The sequence below is a fragment of the Pagrus major genome, chromosome 6 (genome assembly GCF_040436345.1).
Source record: "Pagrus major chromosome 6, Pma_NU_1.0".
NCBI classification, from domain to species: Eukaryota; Metazoa; Chordata; class Actinopteri; order Spariformes; family Sparidae; genus Pagrus; species Pagrus major.
The window spans coordinates 33,961,319-33,985,233 of NC_133220.1; the positions used below are offsets into that span (position 1 = coordinate 33,961,319).

General features: G+C 41.4%; 1 long non-coding RNA gene across 1 annotated transcript; it reads left to right on the top strand.

Annotated features, from left to right (window-relative positions):
- The first annotated feature begins 20,056 nt into the window (after positions 1–20,056).
- Positions 20,057–21,727, top strand: LOC140997465 (uncharacterized). Its single transcript, XR_012179368.1, has 3 exons — positions 20,057–20,468; positions 20,620–20,662; positions 21,400–21,727. It is a non-coding gene; the product is annotated as an uncharacterized lncRNA (long non-coding RNA).
- The last annotated feature ends 2,188 nt before the right edge of the window (positions 21,728–23,915 follow it).

The window sequence follows — 23,915 nt, forward strand, 5'->3', positions numbered from 1 at the left end:
CATATATTGTTGCTGTCCACTGTTGTCATAGGGAAGCACTCATGTCATATTGTTGCATTGCAGAGACTACCTGTTGTGATTGTCATTCCAACCTTTCCCAAAGATGTCCAGATGAGGCTTGATGGAAAAGAACCATGTCACAAAGTGTCAAAACTACGCAACAAAATAATCAGTGCTGAGTGCTGTATGAAATGAATGGACCCCAAGTAAAACTATTACTACCTCTGCTTCTATGAATGGAGTGGTGCCCGCAAGCTAGTTCAGGCAGGCAACTTGAGCTGCACTGCTATTCACATGACATGCCTTAAAGCCGTTTCACACCAGTGCGATACGAAAATGCGGCACGGATTTGCGGAATATCCTTTCGGCAATTTTCCGCATGTAAAGCATGCACACTGAGTCCAGTGCGAAATGTTCGCATTCTTATGTTCTAATTTCACACCAAACGAAAAAAAAGTTGCAGTTCATTATCTGACAGAAAATGGACATAGTAAGTAGCAGCGACGACAATGTTATTTTCATTCTTTTAAACAAGAAAAAGAAGAGAAAGTTTTGGGTCCATCCTATTTTGGAAAGGCGGGCGGAACATGGAGAGTTCCATAGGCTCATCCAAGACCTGCGCCTCTATCATCCACGCTTCAGACAATATTTCAGGATGTCGATAGCACAGTTTGAAGCCCTTCTGGAGATACTGGGTCCTCACCTCAGGAGGACACGAACCAACTACCGTGAGCCAATCGATCCTGAGCAACGGCTTGCTGTATGTTTGAGGTAAGAAAGTCATTTAGTGTAGGAGCCATAATGCACAGTTAAAAACGTACATGATAACTTATATTTCTAAGTTCATTTAATTTTATGACTGCATGTTATTCTGTGTATTTAATATGACGTCACAGACCGCTTCCGCTTTAGTGTTGATGAGAGCGGCGAGGAGGAGACAGTTTTTCTACGGAAAGCCAAGGAAGAAGTGGATGTAAATTGTTTGTTTATTTTTCATAAGTAAACCTTTTTTGGAAACAAGACATCGCCTGGTTCTTTCCTGTAAGGATACCTCCCCTCACCCTCTTATGTGGCTTTTTGAAAGTTAGAAGGAAAGCCACGACATTAGTAGAAAAACTACTCAGAGAGGATTAACACCACGGAGCCGCGGGTGCGTAACGAGCTCGTTAACTCGCCACCGGGGGACATCCAGGTGAAGCCCGACGCACGGCTTGGAGACCGGACGCATTACGACTTCATGGTATGTGTTTGATGCAATGAAACCTCCGAAAAAGGATTAAAACAAGACTTTGAGTCGGATCTGAATGAACATGGACGGCGAAGTTGCAGTCAATGAAGCTCGTTTCGCAGTGGATGCGCCGCATGCAATTAAGATAACTCGTCTTTTATGAAGCCTTTGAAGTTCGTGCATGTTTCAGAAGTTGTGTTGCACAAGTTGGATGTGTAAAGTGGACATTCTTTACTCATTTGCACACAATTTATGCACTGCTTTGCTGAAGAATGGCCGATAAAAAGGAGTTTATTGATGCGGCAGATGTGGAAAAAAAGAGACCAATTAAGCTGACGGAGAGGGCGCTGGAGGATAAGCTGCACAGACTCATTGCATCCAGAAGAGCTGTTTTATCCAAGATCACTGGTAAGACGAGAGAAATTGAAAATTTGATGAGTGATGATGACAATCTGCAAAAAGTGCAAATGTGCATGGACAATGTTTTTTGTTCTCTGGTCACGGAGTTTGAAGATGTAACTTACCAAGTGTGGGATCTTCTGCCAGAGGAAGAGAAGAATGCAGATAAAACCAGTTGGGTTGAACCTAAGATGCAGACAGTCACTCAGTTTGCTAAAAATGTTGAAAAATGGATGGATGCTGTGAATAAAAGCAAAAAGGAAAAAGAACATTTGTCAGCTACTGTTGATGTAAATGATGATGTGACTCCTGAAGATAGTGCATCACAAGTGTCGGTTAAACCATCAGGGAAAAAGAGTTCACTTTTGGGACGCACATCTGTCACATCCTCCAGAACATCATCAGCTCGTGCTACTGAAGAAGCAAAGTTAGCTGGACTGGTAGAACGTGCTGCAGTTTTGAGTCAAAAGCAAGAGCTTGAGATGGAAGAAGCACGCATCAGAGCCAAGCTGGAAAAATTGAATTTAGAAGCAGCTATTGCAGAGAAACGAGCTACAGTAAAAGTTTTAAAGGAGTATGAGCGATCTGAAGATGGCATGAACAGCTATGTCCGCTCACATGCAACAAGTGGAGCCCAAGTAAGGAAAAGTGAAAGGAGACCATCTTCCCTCACAAACCAGCCTGCAGCTGAAATGAAGATTCCTTTCAGATTGTTTCAAGGTACAGAACCACAGGTTGTCAGGCCAAGACACACAGACAACAGTGACAGACAAGAGCGTGACAAAAACAGTGATGGCATTCTCCAGGTAATGCAAAAACAGAATGTGATTACAGAGATGTTGGTTACTCAACAGAAACAAGCTCAGCTACCAATTAAAGATGTTGCAGTGTTCAGAGGTGATCCACTTACCTACCGATCGTTTATTAGAGCCTTTGAACAGGCTATTGAACAGAGAGCTGATAACGATCAAGACAAGCTGTATTATTTGCAACAGTACACTGCAGGAGAACCACAAGAGCTTGTGCGAAGCTGTGAACATATGCCACCGCGCAGAGGATTCACAGAAGCAAAACGACTGCTACAGAAGCATTACGGAGATGAGCTTATGATAGCCAGTGCTTACATTGACAAAGCTTTGAAGTGGCCACAGATCCGATCTGAAGACGGAAAATCACTCAGTGCATATGCTTTGTTTTTGACTGGTTGCCGTAACACAATGGAAGATGTCGAGTTTATGGAGGAGATGAATAACCCGACGAATATGAAAATAGTGGTATCCAAACTGCCATATAAGATGAAAGAAAAATGGCGCAACGTGGCATATGAGATCCTGGAAAAGAGAGGATACAGAGCAAGATTTGCTGACTTGGTTACGTTCATCGACCGTCAAGCAAAAATAGCCATGGATCCACTGTTTGGAGACCTCCAAGACAGTCGCACATCCGCTTCAGGAAAAAACAAAGAAAAGGAGAGACCTTTTACCAGAAGTGGACAGAAAGGAAGTACATTTGCAACTAACATGTCTGTGGAGAAGAAAAAGACAGATGCATCGGTAAAACAGAACACCTCCTTTAAAGCAGCAAATGCCTTTGAAACACCGTGTCTCTTCTGCCACAAGAATCACATGTTTGAATTCTGCATGAAGTTTAAAGAGCTAACCCACAAAGATCGTGTTGATTTTTTGAAGATGAAGGGGTTGTGTTTTGGATGCTTGACACAAGGCCATCTTAGCAAGACCTGCAAGAAAAGAATGGTGTGCAAGCAGTGCTCACAGAGACACCCAGACGTTCTTCATGTGGACAAAGAAGGCAAAGAGAGTACAAATATGTCAACTAAAGATGAAAACACTTCAAGTGAGGAGATCTCAGGCGCTCAGAAGTCTGCAACTCAAGAAATAGTAGGCTATACTGGGGCCGGAGAAGTTGACTGTTTGTTGTCTATTGTTCCAGTGAAAGTGCGGTCTCGGAAGGGTGGAAAGTCTATCGAGACATACGCCTTCATGGACCCTGGCAGCACCGCCACTTTCTGTACAGAGGAGCTGCAAAGGAAACTGAACATAAAAGGAAAGTCAACTCAAATCCTATTGAGCACGATGAGTCAAGACAAACCGGATGGACAAAAGCTGATGAACAGTTGCATGCTCTCAGACCTGGAAGTATGCGGTTTGGAAAGCACAGAATATCTACATTTTCCAAAGGTTTTCACACACAACAACATTCCTGTTCAGAGAGAAAACATCCCCAGACAGCAACATCTGCAAAAATGGCCATATCTGAGTGAAGTGAACTTGCCACACATTGATGCCAATGTTGATCTGCTTATAGGAGCCAACAACTCAAAGGCAATGGAACCATGGCATGTAATTAACAGTCAAGATGATGGGCCATATGCCATTAAAACAGTTCTGGGTTGGATGGTTTGTGGACCTGTAAACAGTGAGAGCAAGTCCATGGAGAATACACCTCACTACAGTGTGAACAGAGTCTCCGTGGCAGAAATAGAACAGCTACTGGTCCAGCAATATAACACAGACTTTCCTGAACGTTGCTACGACGACAAGGAAGAGTCGTCACAGGAGGACAAACAGTTTATGCTGGCAGTGCAAAGAACAACAAAATATGAAAATGGACATTACTGTGTAGGTCTTCCTTTAAAGTGTGACACAGTAAAAATGCCCAACAACCGCTGTATGGCAGAACAGCGAGCTGCTAGTATAAAGAGGAAACTACAGAAAAATGAAGTTTTTCTTGAAGACTACAAGGGGTTCATGCACAGTCTACTCGACAAGGGCTATGCAGTTGAAGTCCCTCAGGAGCAGCTTAACCAGAATGACAACAAAGTCTGGTACGTCCCTCACCATGGGGTCTATCACCCCAAGAAAAAGAAGATTCGTGTGGTCTTTGACTGCACCGCCACGTATCAAGAAGTATCCCTGAACGGTGCATTACTGCAAGGCCCTGACCTCACCAACTCGCTTATTGGTGTCTTAGTCAGATTCCGTGAAGAACCAATAGCGATGATGGCTGATATAGAATCAATGTTCTGTCAGGTGAGAGTTCCCGAAGCAGATGCCAACCTGCTGAGATTTTTGTGGTGGCCGGATGGCAACCTGCAAGCACCACTTAAGGAGTATCGCATGGTAGTTCACCTGTTTGGTGCGACCTCCTCCCCTAGTGTTGCTTGCTATGCTCTGCGTAGAACAGCAGAAGATAGAAAAGACACAGCTGCTCCAGAAGTTGTTGAAACAGTTCAACATAATTTTTATATGGACGATTGTTTAACATCTGTGAGTTCAGAAGAAAAAGCTGTTGCCTTGGTAAAAAACCTGCGAGACCTGTGTGCAGAAGGAGGTTTTAACCTCACAAAATGGGTGAGCAACAGCAGAAAGGTTCTATCATCCATTCCTGAAGAACACCGAACCAGTGAGCTGAAAGAGCTTGATCTCACTCATGATGCTCTGCCCATTGAAAGAGCTCTCGGTGTACAATGGTGCACAGAAGAGGATTCTTTCACCTACAAGATCCAGGTACAGGACAAGCCAAGGACCAGAAGAGGAATTCTGTCCGTCGTAAATTCCATCTACGACCCTCTTGGCTTCCTGGCGCCAGTGGTGCTTCCTGCTAAGCTTCTGTTGAGAGATCTGTGCAAAGAAAAGCAAGGATGGGATGAAGAAATAAGTGGATGGAAAGTTGATCAGTGGTGTAAGTGGTTGGAAGATCTCACTCACCTCTCAGACTTCAGCATACACCGATGTGTTAAGCCCCTGGATTTTGGACAGACATCAGAAGCACGGCTGCATCATTTCACCGATGCAAGTGAAATCGCCTATGGTGTAGTGTCTTATCTTGTGCTGGTGAATCATCAGGGAAGAATCCATTGTGCTTTTGTGTTTGGGAAGTCTAGAGTTGGACCACTTAAACAAATCACAATTCCAAGACTCGAGTTAACTGCAGCGGTCATCGCAGTTAAAGTGGACAAGATGCTGCGAGAGGAAATGCAAATTCCACTTCAGCCATCCCTTTTTTGGACGGACAGTACAACGGTCCTTAGATACATCAACAATGAAACAGCTCACTTCAAGACCTTTGTGGCAAACAGGATTACTCTCATACGAGAAGCGACCAAACCACAACAGTGGCGATACATCAGAACATCAGAAAATCCTGCTGACCAGGCCACAAGAGGAATGAAAGCGAAGAGCTTGATCCAAGGAGAAACATGGATAAAAGGGCCACAGTTTCTGTTACAGCCTGAGAGTGAATGGCCAGAGAGACTGGACAATGTGACTCAAAGCCTGCAAAATGATCCAGAAGTGAAAACCATCACAGCAAATGTCATCAGTGCTGAAGAAAAGTCTGATCCTGTGAACAAATTGCTCCAGTATCATTCCAGCTGGGACAGACTGAAAGGAGCAGTTGCATGGCTTCTGAGAGTTAAAGGAACATTGATCCACCTGAAAGAGAAAAGAAAAGAGTTGCAACACGCTATTCAGCAGACAGAAAAGGACCCAGAGAAACAGAGAGTGTTTGTGCATCAAAACATGGACAATTACAAATCTGTCATGGAAAAGAAAACATTAACCTTGGATGAACTGAAAGCCGCAGAATCAGAAATCATCAGGCACAGTCAAAACCAATGGTTTCCTGAAGAAGTGAAGGCTCTTCAAAATAAGTTGCCTGTGAAGAGAAATAGTCAGCTATACAAGCTTGACCCGGTTTGGAATGAGAACATCTTGAGAGTAGGAGGCCGGTTGAGCAGCTCCGCCATGCCACAGGATGCAAAACATCCAGCTATTCTCTCAAAACACTCGAGAGCTGCCACTCTGATCCTGCAGGATGTTCACAGAAAAATTGGTCATTGTGGACGCAATTACATGATGTCACAACTAAGACAAAAATTTTGGATACCTCAAGTAACCTCAGCCATCAGGAAGCTCATATCAGAGTGTACAGTCTGCAGGAGACTACGAGGTCAAGTTGGAGAGCAAAAAAATGCTATCGAACCCTTAACACCTAATCATTTGATACTGATGAAAGTGCAGCCCAGTATGCCACCGGGAACATTCAACAAAGATGATCAGTATGCCAGAAGACGATGGAGGCAAGTGCAATACCTTGCCGACCTGTTTTGGACAAGGTGGACTCGTGAATATCTGCCTCTCCTCCAAGAACGCCAGAAGTGGTCGCAGTTGAGGAGAAACTTCAAACCTGGAGATGTGGTGTTACTCGTCGACAGTTCAGCTCCACGTAACACATGGATAATGGGACGGATTCTCCAAACCATACCTGATGCCAGTGGAACAGTTCGCAGAGTCAAAGTACACACCAAGAACACCACTCTGGAGAGACCAGTAAATAAACTGTGTTTGCTTCAAGAAGCAATGTGAAGACAAGAAGATCACATACTGAAAAGATGTGAAGAAAAGAAAAAAAAAGGGACTGATTCATGAGAGTTTGAGACAATACTTTATTGATTTTTGATTACTTATATTGTTTAATGTAATCTCATGATTGTTTCAGTTTATGGCTCTGTATTTGAGTTAATTTATAATGCTTAATCTTCCTGCTTAATCATTAGGGGCCGGATATGTAGGAGCCATAATGCACAGTTAAAAACGTACATGATAACTTATATTTCTAAGTTCATTTAATTTTATGACTGCATGTTATTCTGTGTATTTAATATGACGTCACAGACCGCTTCCGCTTTAGTGTTGATGAGAGCGGCGAGGAGGAGACAGTTTTTCTACGGAAAGCCAAGGAAGAAGTGGATGTAAATTGTTTGTTTATTTTTCATAAGTAAACCTTTTTTGGAAACAAGACATCGCCTGGTTCTTTCCTGTAAGGATACCTCCCCTCACCCTCTTATGTGGCTTTTTGAAAGTTAGAAGGAAAGCCACGACATTTAGGCTATATATGCTGCCTGTGAAGCGTAACCATACTCTCAATTTGACATGAGATACTTTTAGTTGGGGATATAGCATCCATATAGCCTGCCTAGCCAAAGTGGATCAGAGTGTGTGCGTAAAGGCGCACGACGGTGTGGTCACAGGCTATATGGACACATGATGACTCATTTGTTAGAAAGTGCATAAAGCGAAGATATAATATATTAATCAGTGGCTTGGCATATAGCCAAATAGCTGTACCTATACCTAACGATGAGCCAACCAGTATAAATGTTTTCATATTGGCCTCAATGTTGTCCAGCCGTGAAGCATAAACATGCCACCAAGATTACAGCCACTCTCCAGCTGGGCCGGGATGAAAGCGGCGAACAGCTCATTGAGGACATTGTGTGGCTGAGTTCAGGAAATAAATAAAAATAATAAATGTTTGCCTATATGAATGGAGTTAAATAAAACGAGTAGCTTACATAACATATATTTCTATGACCGCAGCCGCCGGCATACAAATTATTTTTTTATATGCCAATTCCTAGTCTTCCTTATATCAATAGAGATGGTTTTTGTTGTTATAAATATTAAAGATTATTACTGATGCCTTTTCGTCTGAATATTGTACCTGAAATTATGAGAAAACCTCTACCTAGTTACACTACAATGATCAGACAAAGTAGGCCTAGGCCTAATTTTGTGTCATGTTCATCTCTTCTCTTAACAAAGAAAACCAGTTTCACCAAGCTCAGTATTTACAAAAGGTGTTTTTAAATTTAAGTAGTTGTGTGATGTAGTAGCCTACTTTACTAGGCTATTAATGTAATTAAAGGTTATTAATGAAGAAAATAAGATAAATGCATTTAAGGGACAACTGACTCCTTGTGAACCAATTACACACATATCATTCCTCTCAAAATCCTCTGAACAGACATGAACGCATGTAGGCTATAAAATAATGGAAATAAGATCTAATCTGTGTAATTTATTTATTAATTTTATTCTGCAGGTTCCTCAGCACTGGGGACTCTTTTGTAACTATTGCTTCAAGCTTTCGGCTGCTGGAATAGTTAAAGAAACCTGTCGACTGATCTGGGAGCAGCTCAAGGGCCAATACATGCCGGTGCCCACGGAGGAGACCTGGGTTGCGTCCGAAATTCCATACTATACACTACATACTCAGTATGTGTACTATTGTTCAACATACTTTTGAGTGAGTAACAGTAGTATGCATCTTTTCCAACGCACTGCTTAGTGCGGAAGTGACGCACTTCCTGAGACCCTTGCCGGTTGGATTGGAGACGCGTAATCGTGGTAACCCGTGCCAACCTCACCTCTACCGGCAATCTGCAATACTACTTTAGTACATCTAATAATAATAATTATTGATATGCATCTAATAAGAAGCCACACAACAATAAATGCGAACCGCAGGCGAACTCGTTCTGTAACTCGCAGGGATCTTCGTCACCAGATAATCATGACATTTCTGGAAAAGGTAAGCAACTAGCGTTAACGTTACTCAAACGGATTTTAACCTTAACTGTTAGCACCAAGTTTATGTGTAATTTAATGGTTAAGTTTATTAAATATATACAGTATACTGTGTGTGTGTGTGTGTGTGTGTGTGTATAAATACACACACATAATATGTACTGTAACCTAACGTTATATATATACTGTAAGTTATATACAGTCAGTGGCCACTTTATTAGGTACCGTTAACTGCTGCACGTTACAATCTAATTCAGTTCAATACAACAGCTCTGCTATAAACTCTACGAGGTTTCTAATGTTCAGGTTTTGGTGACATTGTCAGAAATGTATAAATACAACTAACAGTTATATGTTTATTACTAAGGTCACAGTTAAAGGCGCTGTTGTACTGTACCTCTATAATAATATAATATAACGGTAATATAATGCAGTCTAGTACAACAACATCACTAACTATGACCTCAATGCTAAAACATGTTATTTAACACCTCTGACAATTAACAATTAATGTTAAGGCATCATAAAAGTAGACTTTACAGCAGAGCAGCTGTATTAGATTGCATTAGATTGTTCAGGTGTACCTCATAAAGTGGCCACTATATTACATACACACAAAAAACTTTGTATTGAACATCTTGTATATGTAACTGACATGACATTACACTGGCATTAGGCTATTTAAATGTATAGTTGAGTAACTGATGCAGGCTAATGTAACTAATCCCTGCACAGGCTCGGTTCAACCGGAAGCGCTCAAGGGCACGGTGCATTATTGAACGGGCATTTGGAATGATGAAGACCCGTTGGCGCTCCATTTTCTTTAAGGCCCTTGAAGTGAGTCCCACATTTGCTGCGGAGGTTGTTGCCTGTTGTGCCATTCTTCACAACATCTGTTTGGACAATGGTGACATTGTTGAGCAAGTCATCATGGAGCCCACTGACGATGACCATGGCGTACCTGGCTGTGCTGAAATAACATCTGGGGACACATTAAGGGCCACACTGTCTGCAGCTGTTTCAGCACCTGAGGTTGCTGTACCTGCCCTACAAGAGCATGATTATTGACACTCTAGTAGCAACATTATTGTATATATACACACACACACACACACATATATATATATATATATATATATATATACATATTTATATTTATTTAGAACAGTTATATAGTTATATTGTATATATAGTTATATTATAATATCTCTCTCTCTCTCTCAGGGTTCTTATACTTTTTCACCAATGATTTTCCATGACTTTTCCAGGTTTTTCATGGCCGTAAGAAACCTGTATGTATGTATGTATATATATATATATATATATATATATATATATATATATATATATATATATATATATATAATATAATAGAACATAATATGATATAATATAATATAATGCTGCATGGCCTCAGCAGCAGGAGAGAGAGCCCTCTAATTATTATATGATTATTCTCATTCATTTAATTTAACTGTTTTGTGTGTTTACTACTACTACATTATATTTGTTAATATTTTCAATATTATATTTGTTAACATTGTTATTATAACTACTGCTACTACTTTATTATTATATTTATTTATTAAACTTTACTGGTTACTTGTAATTGTTGTGTAGAAAATATTTCTCTTTACACTCACTAAATATTCTTAATTTGCAGTTTAACCAAAAATACCATTGAATTAAAAGAAGTATGTTACTACAGAGGAGAAAACTTAAATATATGCTCAAATACAAGATCCACTACATGCCAAACATTGTACCTAAATAGCCTGAAAGGTAAAGGGAAATGTATTAATTACAAGCAGTTATTTACTAAGGTAAGAAGGTGTAATCAATTAAGTTCAAGATTATGGGTGAATTAAAAACATCTTTAATAAATATCTACAATATACAAAATAATGACAAAAACTATACACAAAAACTATAATCAAAACTATTTTGAACTGATTAAACTATTGTATTATCTATTTCTAATTAAAAGTTCCATTAATTTGAGGAAACGCTCCTCCCTCTCTTTTGTCTCCCTCTCTCTTCTTTCCTCTCTCTCAATTCTCTCCCTCTCTCTTCTTTCCTCTCTCTCAATTTTCTCCCTCTCTCGTCTTTCTTCTCTTTCTTCCACCTCTCTCAGCTGTCTCACTTCTCTCTCTTGTGTCTCTTTCTCGCTCTTCCTGTCTCTCCTCAACCTCCCTCAAGTATTGAAAGACATCTGCCCTACTCCGTTTCCTCACCGGAATGTCTTCCTCCTGCCTGCTCTCAGTGTTGGAGGGTGGTGAGGATACAGCAGCATCTGGACTGGCTGAGGCAATAAGGACAGGTGGTGTAATGGACGGCCTGCCGCCTATTGCCTCATCCATGGCATCATACCACTTCCATGATGCTGCTGTAGCCTCACCACTCTCAGTACTAACCCCTGACTGGGGACATTTCAATTCCTACAAAACATGATAGCAAAAATATCAACCATTAAAATGATATTTTCTAGAACTTACTGTTGTGACAACTGTTTGACCAACTTACTTTATATTTTTGCTTTAGGTTTTCCCACTTCTTCTTGACCCAGGCAGGGCTCAGCACTCCCTGCAGGCCAGATTCTTTAACAAATGTTCTAAAGCAAACACAATTATGTTCACAATTAATACAGCAGAGTTTTTCAGATGCAAACGTTTTATGGTGTTTAATCAAGAATACACATTAAAAGCAGGGTGCCTGTAGGGTCCACCAAGTCAAATTTAAGACCTTTTATGACCATTTACACTGCAATTTATGTCCTACTTAATGCACATAAGGGTCAACTTACTCAAAACCTTTCATGGCCGCATTTCGTTTGCCTGTAAACAGGCTGTCGTTGGCTCCTCACCAGTGGATGAGCTTTTTTGTCAGCTCATCTGTCCCTGGGGAATCAATCAAATAAATTTAGCAATAAGCAAAGGAAGAGAGCGATAACCTACTAACGTTAAATCATTTGGGTAAGTTAGCAACTTCCCCTATCCCCTCTCATTTCATTTAACGTTAACACATAACGTTAACGTTACTAACGTTTCTAACGGTAGCCGTTTAATTAACATTAGCTCCTTAATTAACGTTAGCTCCTTAATTAACTCAGTTAACATTACAACCATAACAATGTCATCATAAGTGAAACCGTATACTTAAAGTATCATACATATATCTTACACTTAAATTGAAGCGTTATAATAGATGTTTCAGAGCTGGTTTGGTCGCTGTCCGCCATTGTCCCTTATGTTGTTGTTGTCGTCACAGCTGCATTGTGGGATATTTGTGCCGCCGTAGTGTCCAGTGCTTGCATACTGTAATAGTTCAGTTCAGTTCATTATCTACCGCTTTTCCGTGAGGGTCGCGGAGATGTTGCCGCTTTATCTTTGCCGTTGCGGGTTACTGGGGCCAAATCCAGTTCACATAGGGCGGAGGCCAGGGTATATCCCTGGATGAGTCGCCAGCTCATCGCAGGGCCCTCTGACGGCAGAGGCTGCCACACAAGATACCAACTGCGTGCCAGGAGCAGTTTTGGGGTTCAGTATCTTGCTCAAGGATACTTCGGCATGTAGCTCAGTTCCGCCCAGGGGAGCCGGGGTTTGAACCAGCGACCTTCTGGTCACTGGTCACCTGCTCTACCCACTGAGCTACAGCCGCCCCCATACTGTAATATTTACCGGAAATGGTATGCACCTCACGTACTATTGGGTTTATACTAAGGTTTCGGTTACTAAAAAATCTCACATGCTGTTTTAGCATACTCAATAGCATGTTAGTATGGAATTTTGGACGCAACCCTGGAGAAACACGGCGCAGCAAATCAGAGAAAGATGGAACTTCCTTAATTGTCTGGGAGCATTGGATGACAAACATGTTGTCATTCAAAAACCGGCTCATTCAAGCTCCACCTACAGGAATTACAAGGGGACATTCTCGATTGTGCTCCTTGCCCTTGTGGATGCTGACTACAGATTCCTGGCTGTGGATATTGGGGCCTACGGCAGCAACAGCGGGAGGCAACCGCCATTCCGACATACCGCCATTAGGCCCTAATTGTCGGAATGGCAACACTTAAACCTTTAATTAAACATCCCATCATTCCGACATTTTTTGCCTCCTAAGGTCGGAATGGTGGTATTTATTTCTTTTTTAAGCGTGTTGCCATTCCGACAAATCTTTTAAAAGGGTTAGGGTTACGGGTTGCGGGTTAGGGTTAGCCTTGTCGGAATGCCGGGACGAAACTTTGTCAGAATGGCGGGACGTTCGCATGTCGGAATAGTGGTATGTCGGAATGGTGACATGTCTGAATAGTACAATGTCGGAATGGCGGTATGTCGGAATGGCGGTCTGTCGGAATGGCAGCATGTAACCAGCAACAGCGACGGTGGCATTTTTGCCAAATCTGCTCTTGGTAGGGCTCTTGAAGCAGGTGCCCTGAATGTGCCACCCCCTGCTCCACTTGAGTCTGCACCACAGCTTGGAGACCTCCCTTTTGCCATTGTGGCAGACGATGCTTTCCCCCTGAAGTCCTACATCATGAAGCCATATGCAGGAAAACACCTCCCCGAGGATAAGCGTATCTTCAATTAACGTCTATCTGGAGCGCGCCGCATATCTGAGAATGCGTTTGGCATCCTGAGCCAACGTTGGAGGGTCTACCAGCCGAGGATGCAGCTCAAGCCCAGCATAATGGATCAGGTCATCAAAGCCACCTGCGTGTTGTGCAATTACCTGCGTCCAAGTGATGGAGACCACCAGGATGAAGGGGATGTCACAGGCGATGATGATGATGGTGATAATGACCCCGAGCCCACCCTGCGTAACCTCAGGCCTCTGCAGGGAAACCGTGGTTCACTTGAGGCCATACGGGTCCGGAAACCCTCCGCCAGTTTTTTGCATCGCCTGCCGGCAGCGTACCCTGACAATACTCCCGTGTCCGTCGCGGTGTCTTAAGTTAGAAGAGCACTAACTGATGTTGAGATATTTAACTGACCCGCTGTGTGTTTATTGATTCATGTTCTCTACCTATTCATCAACCAAACATTTATTTGTTTGTTTATTCCATGCGTTTAAATCCCTATTCATTATTTACTATGGATGAGCAGTTTTCAGATTGTAATGTTGAATAATAAACTACTGTTGTTGCAAAACCTAACATTTTCAAAGCATACTGTCATGTTGAGCAAGCATACAGTACAGCTATAGAAGCTATCGATAAATGTCCTCATAACTTTTAGTAGGTTTGAGTATATAAAATAGGACAATAAAGTAGATCTTCATGTTTCAGCTAGAGAAAGAGTCAAAACTACAAACCAGATCCATCCATATAACACTCTCCCACACAATATCCAGCAATATCCCTACAAGCAAAACTTCAATAAATGATTCCCATGTGCCTACTACAGATAGGTTTACCCATACTGAACAGGAAATTACTGGAGTTATAGTCAGTTAACCTTAATACACCTTAAATACTTAATAAAACACATACAAGGAATCCATATGAAATAGTTTAATAACAATAAAACTATTAATCATATAAATACAACAAATAAGTTAAGAATAAGAACATATTGGAAGTTAATTAATTAAGTCAACAATAATAACAAATACATTTAGTAAAACTAAGCAACACTATACAGAGGTAAAGCTGGTGGACTGACCAAGTTGACCAAATGCTTGGTCAAAGTAACCTCCCTGCTGCTGGTATGCTGCACCAAATTCTGCCTCATGCAGGAGTTCAGTCATTTTGAGCCTGACCCAGGACTGCTTCTCTGGTGCAAGCCTTTTCATCTGGGGTACCAAACCAAGAAGGAAGTGTTGCACCCCATCCTTGTCACCCTGAACCTCCCTCTGCCTGGCCTGCTCCCTAGCCTCTTTCCTCTCTAGGTATTTCTCCAGGAAATCTGCTTGGCTGCACCTTGCCTTCTTCTTTGCAGCTTCACCTATCTTCTTGGCCCCGTCTCCTGGCTAAGTTTTGACTTCTGGTTGCCCCTCATCCTCACTGTCCTCAACTGTCTCTCCTTCATCTTCATCAGCCTCTCCCCCACAGTCAATATTACTGGATACAAAACGTGGTTTATTTTCAAATACTGTATGATAATAATACAAAACTATTAAATTAACAGTGAGTGCAAATGTTTTTTCCCTCATTCTTAAATAACTAATGGAAGCCTTTCATGAACTAACTGACAGCACTTCTGTTCGTACTGTCTTCATATTAAATAACAACACAAAAAAAACTCTAGCTCTGTACGCACATTTTAACAGTTAGTGCAATTATTTTTTTTCCTTAAATAACTTATTTTAACATTTCACTCAACAGACAAATCATTCCTGAGTCCATTCGCGCCTTATTTCTTGCCAGATACCTGGCAGCGCTTCTGCTCACATAGCTGAGCCATATTTACTCTGATGGAGGTTGCAGTTGAAACTCTGAGTACAGCCTCAAGATGAGCATCTGTAAGTCTTGTCCTGTACTTGCTTTTATTAAAGTTCATTGTAGAGAACAGTTTGTCACACATATATGTGCTTCCAAAAAGGCACATTACACGACTGAAAACTCTGGACAGCTCTGGGAATGAAGGAGGCAGCTCTCTGAGAAACTTTCCAGTCTTGTCTGCTTTTCCTTGTGCCTCTCTGAATTTAGTTTTCAGTTCACTGTTGCACTGTAAGTCAATGAGTTCAATTTGCAACATGCTGGAGACACTCTCCACATCAGCCGAGAAGGGGTCTGCAAACAGCTGAAAAGTGTCACGGTGTGCCTTGAAATCAGCAAATCGCTCATCAAACTCTTGCTGCAGGTTTTCAATAGCAGAGACATATTCATCACCACTGAATGCTGTTCCCTCTTCCACCAGAGATCTGCATGCAGCAAAATGACAGAGGTTTTTTGCAGACAGTTGAGTTTTCCACAGTCTCAGTTTTGTGGAGAAGGCTTTCACACTCTTATAGGCTGTTGTGATGAGCCGACCAGGACCCTGCAGCTTTAAGTTCAGGATGTTTAGTTGTTGTGTTATATCCACAAGGAATGCCAAATCCATTATCCATTTTGGATCATCCAGTTCAGGAACATCCAGTCTGCCATCTTCCATGAATCTCTTCACTTCAGCTCTTAACTCAAAAAATCTCTTCAACACGTTTCCCCCGCTGAGCCAGCGTACCTCAGTGAAATACAGTACATCACCATATGATGCTTCGATTTCTTCCAAAAAAGCCCGGAACTGGCGATGCTGCAATCCTCTGGACCTGATGTATTTTACACATTTCAGGACGACAGACATGACATGTTCAAATTTCAAGCATTTACTGCACAGCACGTGCTGATGTATAATGCACCAGTAGGGGCAAGCACAAATCGTGGCAGCGACAGCTAGCCGTGGCACTTCCGGTGGCAACGTGAGGTGCCGAGGCAGTTGTCGCTGTTTGCTGTGGCAACTTCCGGTGGCACCACTGACTAGCCGCGGCATTTACCGACCTGCCATGGCAACTGAGGCTGTTTGAGGCACTTGCCACTGACTTGCCATGGCATTTACTGGCCTGCCAAGGCAACTACAGCTTTTTGAGGCACTTGACACTGACTTGCCGCGGCATTTACCGACCTGCCACGGCAACTACAGCTGTTTGAAGCAGCTGCCACAGGATGAAGTGACTGTGGGGCTATTAAATGATAGTTTTTAATAAAAAGTAATGATAATAAAAAGTGATTTAACCAGGGGGGGCTGCCCCCTCCACAGACGCCCCGGACCCTCAGCTTGCTTTCCCATTTAAACAAAAAATACTCTACTTGCTGTTGAGATACCCAGTGGTTCTCAAAGTGGGGAATTCATTTCCTACTGTATAATTGGCAGCCTCAGCTGCCGCTGTTCGCCACGGCTTTTACTGACCTGCTGTTTGTAATCACTGTATCTGAAATCAATAGACAGACAAGAGTTTCAACCTTGTGCTATTTATTCATTTTTTATCATCATACATAATATGATAATGTTTTTCACTGTATTAAGTATAAAAAATACAATAAAAATAATTTCTCTATTGTTTAAATTTTGACTGTTTTCTTTTAATCTTCTTATACTGTCACTGTTGGTTTGTCTTTATCTTAATGTTTTTGTGTAATGCCAACCAACACCCATTACCTGATATTTGCTGATGCATATACCGAGATACAGTGTTGCCGGTAACGCGCTACTTAGTAACGCGTTACTGTAGTCGGACTACTTTTTTCAGTAACGAGTAGTCTAACGCAACAACTATTCCAAAACTAGTAGTCAGATTAAAGTTACTTTTCTAAAACACCGTGCGTTACTATTTCTGCATTTCGGGGGAACGTGGGTTAGGTTAGATCTATATTTAGGCCTAGGCAGTGCTTAATTTGTAAATCATAAGGTGCCGGAACGCAAAGTACATATGACAGCTCAGGGATGACGAGACGGGCACAGGTCCCGGAACATATACAGACAACGTGCTGAAAACAACATGAAAATGCCCACTCACCACGCTGTGGGACTTACAAGCCTCAATTTCAAATAATATTCATGGTATAAATGATTCTATCTCGTCAGATATGAACATGGAAGGAGAGAAGTCCGCCTTTAGCAGCTGGAAATACAGGCATTATTTTGATTTTATTTCTGTTAAGGATGACAACATTAAGGTCCGCTGTACACTTTGCGCTGGTGACAAAGTGTTGTCTACCTTCAAAAACACAACGTCAAACCTGAAAAAACATCTGGAGAAACAGCACAGCACAACGAAGCTAACGGATCAAGTCCCAACGGCGAAAGACACAGGTGAAGGAGGTCCCAGACCTAGCAAGCAGAGGAAGCTGGATTTCGGTGTAAAACCAGTAAGTGGGGCGGAGTTGAACAGGATAGTTGGGCATTATGTGGTTGAGGAAATGCTGCCTGTGAACACTGTTGACTCACCATCGTTTCGTACCATCATATCCAAGATCCCTACCAGTAACGATGCTGAGCTGCCTCACAGAACATGCTTTTCTAGCTACCTGGACAAGCAATATGAAACAATGGAGGCAAATCTGAAGGCTGCGCTACATGAGGTGGTGCATGGAGTGAAGAATGTATATTGTATTTTGTTTTTGTTTAAAGAAGTGTTTATGTCAAATTGAGCCAAGAAAGGCTACTTTATTTTTCATATGAAGTATTTAAATTAGATTTAATGGAGTCAATTTCATTTGTAATAAGTATTTCAGTTAAATGAAGTATTTTTTTTCTGTTTTAACTTTTTGTTTCCTAAAAACACTTCTTGCTGCTCTAATGTTAGACAAATACAGGTTCAATGGGATGTTCAATATAGGCCTACATGTTCATTCATTTACATAGGCCTAAGTGCCATTAGAGTATATTATTTTATTGTTATAAGTATTCATGTTAAATGGAATTCATTTTATTTCTGATTTTTTTTTTTCCAGGGGGTGGGGTGGTATTAGGCCTATGTATTACGTAAGAGTTTTTTAAAAAATGTTTACGTTAAGTCAAGAAAGACTGTCTTTTATTTATTTTTCATTTAAAAAACAAGTAAGCCTATTTCAAGGACATGTTTGCAAATGTTGGTGTCCATAAAGAGAGTATTGGCAGAACTGGTAGTCATTGTCATGTTATAGGGCCGGGCCGGGTCGGCGGGGGATCTGCTGAAAGTAACTAAAAGTAATCTAATTTAGTTACTTTTAAAAGCAAGTAGTCAGTAACTTAACTAAGTTACTTTTTAAAGAAGTAGTCAGTAGTCAGTAGTCGGATTACTGTTTCAAAGTAACTGTGGCAACACTGCCGAGATAATAGCAAGTTACTAATGAGCAACGGCTTCATTTTGAGTCTACTATGTCTCACCTGCAATATTTAATCTCAATAAAATGTTAACAATTTTGAAAAACATTTCATTACCTTAGTATAAATAATTTTAATAGGCCTACATTGTTCAGTTTATTGACAAAATAATGTTTTTTTTTAATGGTTGCCAGATTTGTGTTTACTGTATATAAAATTTTTGAGAAAGAGACGGCAGGAGATACGGAGCATCAAAGGCAAGGTAAGTAGGGCCTACTAAAATAATTATTTTTCAGATATGTACTTGATAATAAAGGAAGTAGTAGAAGGAAACAAAAAATTCCAATTACGATTAGCTATTTCAACATAACTATTTCTGCTTGGACGTTTTTGTTTGATTTGTAGCTTAAATATTTAAATTAGCTTCCAAACCTGGCAACCCCGCTGGGCGTCAAAGCACAGAGGATTTGATCCAGCCCTTCGAAGACACTACAGTGAACATTTCACTTTATTCAGTGACACAAAGGTATGTACGGTGTTCTCTTTTTGTCTTATTTGCACACAGTCCTGTCTTCAGATAATTGCAAACAACAGTATGTGAGTGACCAATATCTGGAAATCACGATTTTCTAGAATTTATATTCCAAAACATACTTAAAGATTTTGTAAGTAATATATGACAACTTTTAGGGAAGAAGTCTTTTTTGACAGAGAAATGCTGGTGAATGGGAGGAATGACATGACTTACCAAATGTTAAGTAACAGTACTTTTAGGCAGAGGATGGGGAAAGAGAGGAATTGATAAATAGTGACGATATTGTTTTTCCACGTTTCATCTTTACTTGTTAACCCAGACAGAAGAATTTATTGAGCGACTGGAAAAAATCCTGTCAGTGCCTGGACCTGTAGTAGAGAAGCAGCAATTCCTTTCACAGGTCATTTTGCCAGAGGTGAGCTAAAAAATATTATTATTATTGTTATTGTTGTTGTTGTTGATTATCATGTTTGTTTTGTAGATTTTGATTAAATGGTTGCAAAACAACACCATCATGTGCCGATTGTTACATCTGCTGTTGCTGCTGTTTGAGTGTGTGTGTGTGTGTGTGTGTGGTGAGCAGAGTGGTTTCAGGTGTGCCGAGACGGAGCAGAGCCCCATCAGCTGCATCTCATCCTGCAATCACCTCAGCCTACTTCTACTCAGTCCTGCCACACTCTCGCTGCCAGATCGTAGCCACTGTTCAGTCAGTACACAGCTTGACTCTAGCTTATAAACCAAGACTTGAGATAAGACTTACATTTTGACTTTGTTCCTCTGTTTCAGCATCCGCCTGCCTGCTCTGCTCTGCTCTCTGGTCCCGCTCTGCTCCACCAGTCTCTGCCTGGTAACACCTCAGCCTGCTCCTTTCTCAGCCTGCCCCCTCCCCCACGGACGCCCTGGACCTGGACCTGGACCTTCACCCTCACCCCCCCTCTGAGCCTGGCCTGCTCTCTCCTTAGCCTGCCCCCTCCACAGACGCCCCGGACCCTCAGCTTGCTTTCCCACTTGTGAAACTTCACCTGTACCTCTCTGTCTGTCCGCAATTGGGTCCTCATACTACCGTCCCCCTAACACCGATACCAAGCAGAATCTTTGCTTATGAAGAGCACATCTTCCCAGGACAAGACAAGGTAATGGTTTGTGTTGTGGCTGTGCATGCACAACGTTACTTTATCTTTTCTGTCTGTCTTGGCATAAATTAGTTTTGCAGATCAAGTTAACATAATTGCAAAATGTAGCATGGATTCATTTTCAGATCCTTATCTTTTACTGTTTTTCCAGAGCTGCAGAGATCACAACGGGAGACACAGAAAGCTCAGAAGAGGTAAGATACATACATACATACATACATACATACATACATACATACATACATACATACATACATACATACATACATACATACATACATACATACATACTCACTCGAGATTAATCATGTGAAACATATATTTCATATGTGAAATCAGTGTCTTGAAGACATAAATACAGGCTGATTTGATGTTGGTACATAGTTTGACTTACAGTAACTTAATTTCTGCACTCGGCAACAAAAACTAACTATATGTGAAGTTGCTCTGATCCACCAGAAAACTGGGTTGCTGAAAGTACTAAATTGCTTCTTACTATTAAATGCAATACACAGCAACAACAAAGTTGTTCTGGTTTTACAGCTTTGCCATCACAGCTGTTCAGTGGCCAGAGCCCACTTCACTTGCTCAAAGGCGACACCTGATGGCGGAAGTTGTACATAACGCTCACAATCACGAGAACATTAGTTTGACATTATGAACCTTGAAGCTTAGATAGACACCTGTGTATGTTGGCAGATTAAGTATTTCATATGCAAGCTGAATCTGGGAGGTGAATGAAGTAGATGTTTTAAATACAGAATTTAACAACTGTAAGGTCTTGAATTACACAAATGTTGATTAAAACAGTATTCCGTTTTAAAATTATGCACTGCAAATGCTCAATAATTTTGAGGAATTATTTGAGAACAACACAAATATGTAGCCTACTATATACTTTGACCACACTGAATTTTTTTGTTTTCTGCAGGAAAATATTTTTTTGAGGGATTGCATGACTGCAGCTGACTGGTGCAGCAAAGAACATTTTCAAGGCAGACTCAAACTTCCTGCTGTCCTTTCGATGGACAAAGTGGAACAAGCGGAGATCCTCAGTTCACTGCAAAATTGGGGAAATGACCATGGTGACGAGGATTCTCCAGCTGAATTCTTCACTTTTGCCTTCAGAAAAAAAGAGGACTATAACAAATTCTGTGCAAAACGTATGGATGCAGCAAACTACAAGTTTTTGCCAGATTTGAGGAAACGGAGGAAGAGTCTTAAAACAACATTAATAAAGAGTGAACAAAAAAGCTAAATAGTGTCGTCTTTACTGTGCTGTTGAGACTGACAGAACAAACAGGGAAAAAAGTGACACACACACACACACACATCTCAACCCTAGGTTTTTTGATTATTAGGGTTCAGCAGCAAAATTCTATAAAATCCGCAGCAAGTCAGTGGCAAGTGCCTCAAAAAGCTGTAGTTGCCGTGGCAGGTCGGTAAATGCCGCGGCAAGTCAGTGGCACCTGAGGATGCCACCGGAAGTTGCCACAGCAAACGGCGACAGCTGCCGCGGCACTTCACGTTGCCACCAGAAGTGCCACGGCTAGCTGCCGCTGCCACGATTTGCACTTGCTCTTTCTCTAATGCAGCGCAGAGTGACCGCTGGGTCTGCGTTTTCCTCCACTAACTTTCTCTGAACCAGCGCTACCAGTCCGTTTTTTTTTTTTTTATTTATTTTTTTTGCCCGTCATGGATGGCGCGCCGTCGGTTGTAATGCCCACCAGTCTGTTCCACGGCAGACCAAGCCGCTCCATCACATCACACAGTTGCTGAAATATATCTTTCGCTTTGGTATGGCCATGCATCGGACACAAACTCAGCAACTCTTCTGTCACCTCAAACCTGTCATCCACACCCCTGATGAAAATTGCAAGCTGAGCATTGTCAGTTGCATCAGTACTTTCATCAAGTGCCACAGAGAATGCAATGAAACTTCAAGCTTTGTCCTGTAACTGTTCATAGATATTACGTGAAAGTCCATTAATCCGCTCTGCCACAGTGTTTGCCGACAGAGCAAGGTTGTTAAACAAGCTTTTCTTTTCGGGACACAGAATATCAGCAACTTGTAGCATGCAATCCTTCAGAAACTGCCCCTCTGTGAATGGCTTTCCCGCCTTGGCGATTAATTCATTGACCATGTAACTTGCTTTGACTGCAGCATCCGCGTCTTTACCAGCTTTGTGGAAAAGTTCTTGCTGGGACAGCAGTCCTCTTTGTAGCTGCTCGGCTCTCTTTTTCCTGTCATTTCCCCTGTAGTTGTCATAATGCTCTCCGTGTTTACTCGCGTAATGTCACTTGAGATTGTATTCCTTCAGAACGGCAAGTTTCTCCTTACATATAAGACAGATCGCATTTCCACTGAACTCAACAAAAAAATACTCCAATGTCCATCTTTCTTGGAATTGTCTGTGTTCGTCATCCACTTTTCTTTTACGTTTGGAGAGCAACATCACAGCTTCTTCTACAACGGTCTAGCTTTTCTTCTTCTTCTTCGCTTCTTTCATGTCATCAGCACTTCATTGAATTAATTGTTTTTAAAATTTAAATTGCATGTGAAATTGTCTTAATTGTGGAAAACAATTAATAAAAAAATGCAAATTTCATTTTTTACGTTAAGTCGCGGGCCGGATGTAGGGGGGGCGCGGGCCGGGAGTTTGAGACCCCTGTTTTGGAGCTTGACTAAGAAACCACATGGAAATTTCTCCTTTGAAAGCCAGTATTGCAAATCCTGGTGAAATATGGTCTAAATGAGAACGTTTCATCATTGGCTGTGTCTCAATTCAGGGGCTGCATCCTTCAAAGGGCGCATTTAAAGGCCATTTACGCGAAGCCTGTCCCAATTCGAAGGCTCCTTCAAATGCACTCCATAAATGCAGCCTTCTTTCCCTCTTTTTGGAGGACGCACCGCTACTATCCTTCTTGGCCTCCTATATCCCAAGATCCTTTGCGCGCTGTTGCTCAGTCCCGAAAGATGATGGCGACATCAAGTGGCGCAGACTCAACATTCAAATGTAAGTATTGTGTTTATACTTTTTACTAATTTGAACATGCAACGCCAGATATGTTAAACTTCAAGGGACTATAAAACCTCCAAATGTTAGCTTTCAGTTAAAATACGTGACGCTGGTAATGCTTAGCATTATACCGTTGGAAGTAAAGCCTGAAAAGCCTTCACTTTCAAAATGTTTGACGTAAAACTGTAGTCTAGTTCAACGTTTGGATTGAATAAAGAGCTATTATTATTATTATTATTATTATTATTATTATTATTATTATTATTATTATATTTTTGCTATATTAGAACCCTTTTGTCTGTTGACATAACACAACACGTGTTTCACATTTCATTTTGTCTTAGGGAGCAAGGAGCAAACGGAGCAGTTCATCACCCTAAGACAGGCATGTCAAACATACGGCCCGTGGGCCGGACCCGGCCCGTTG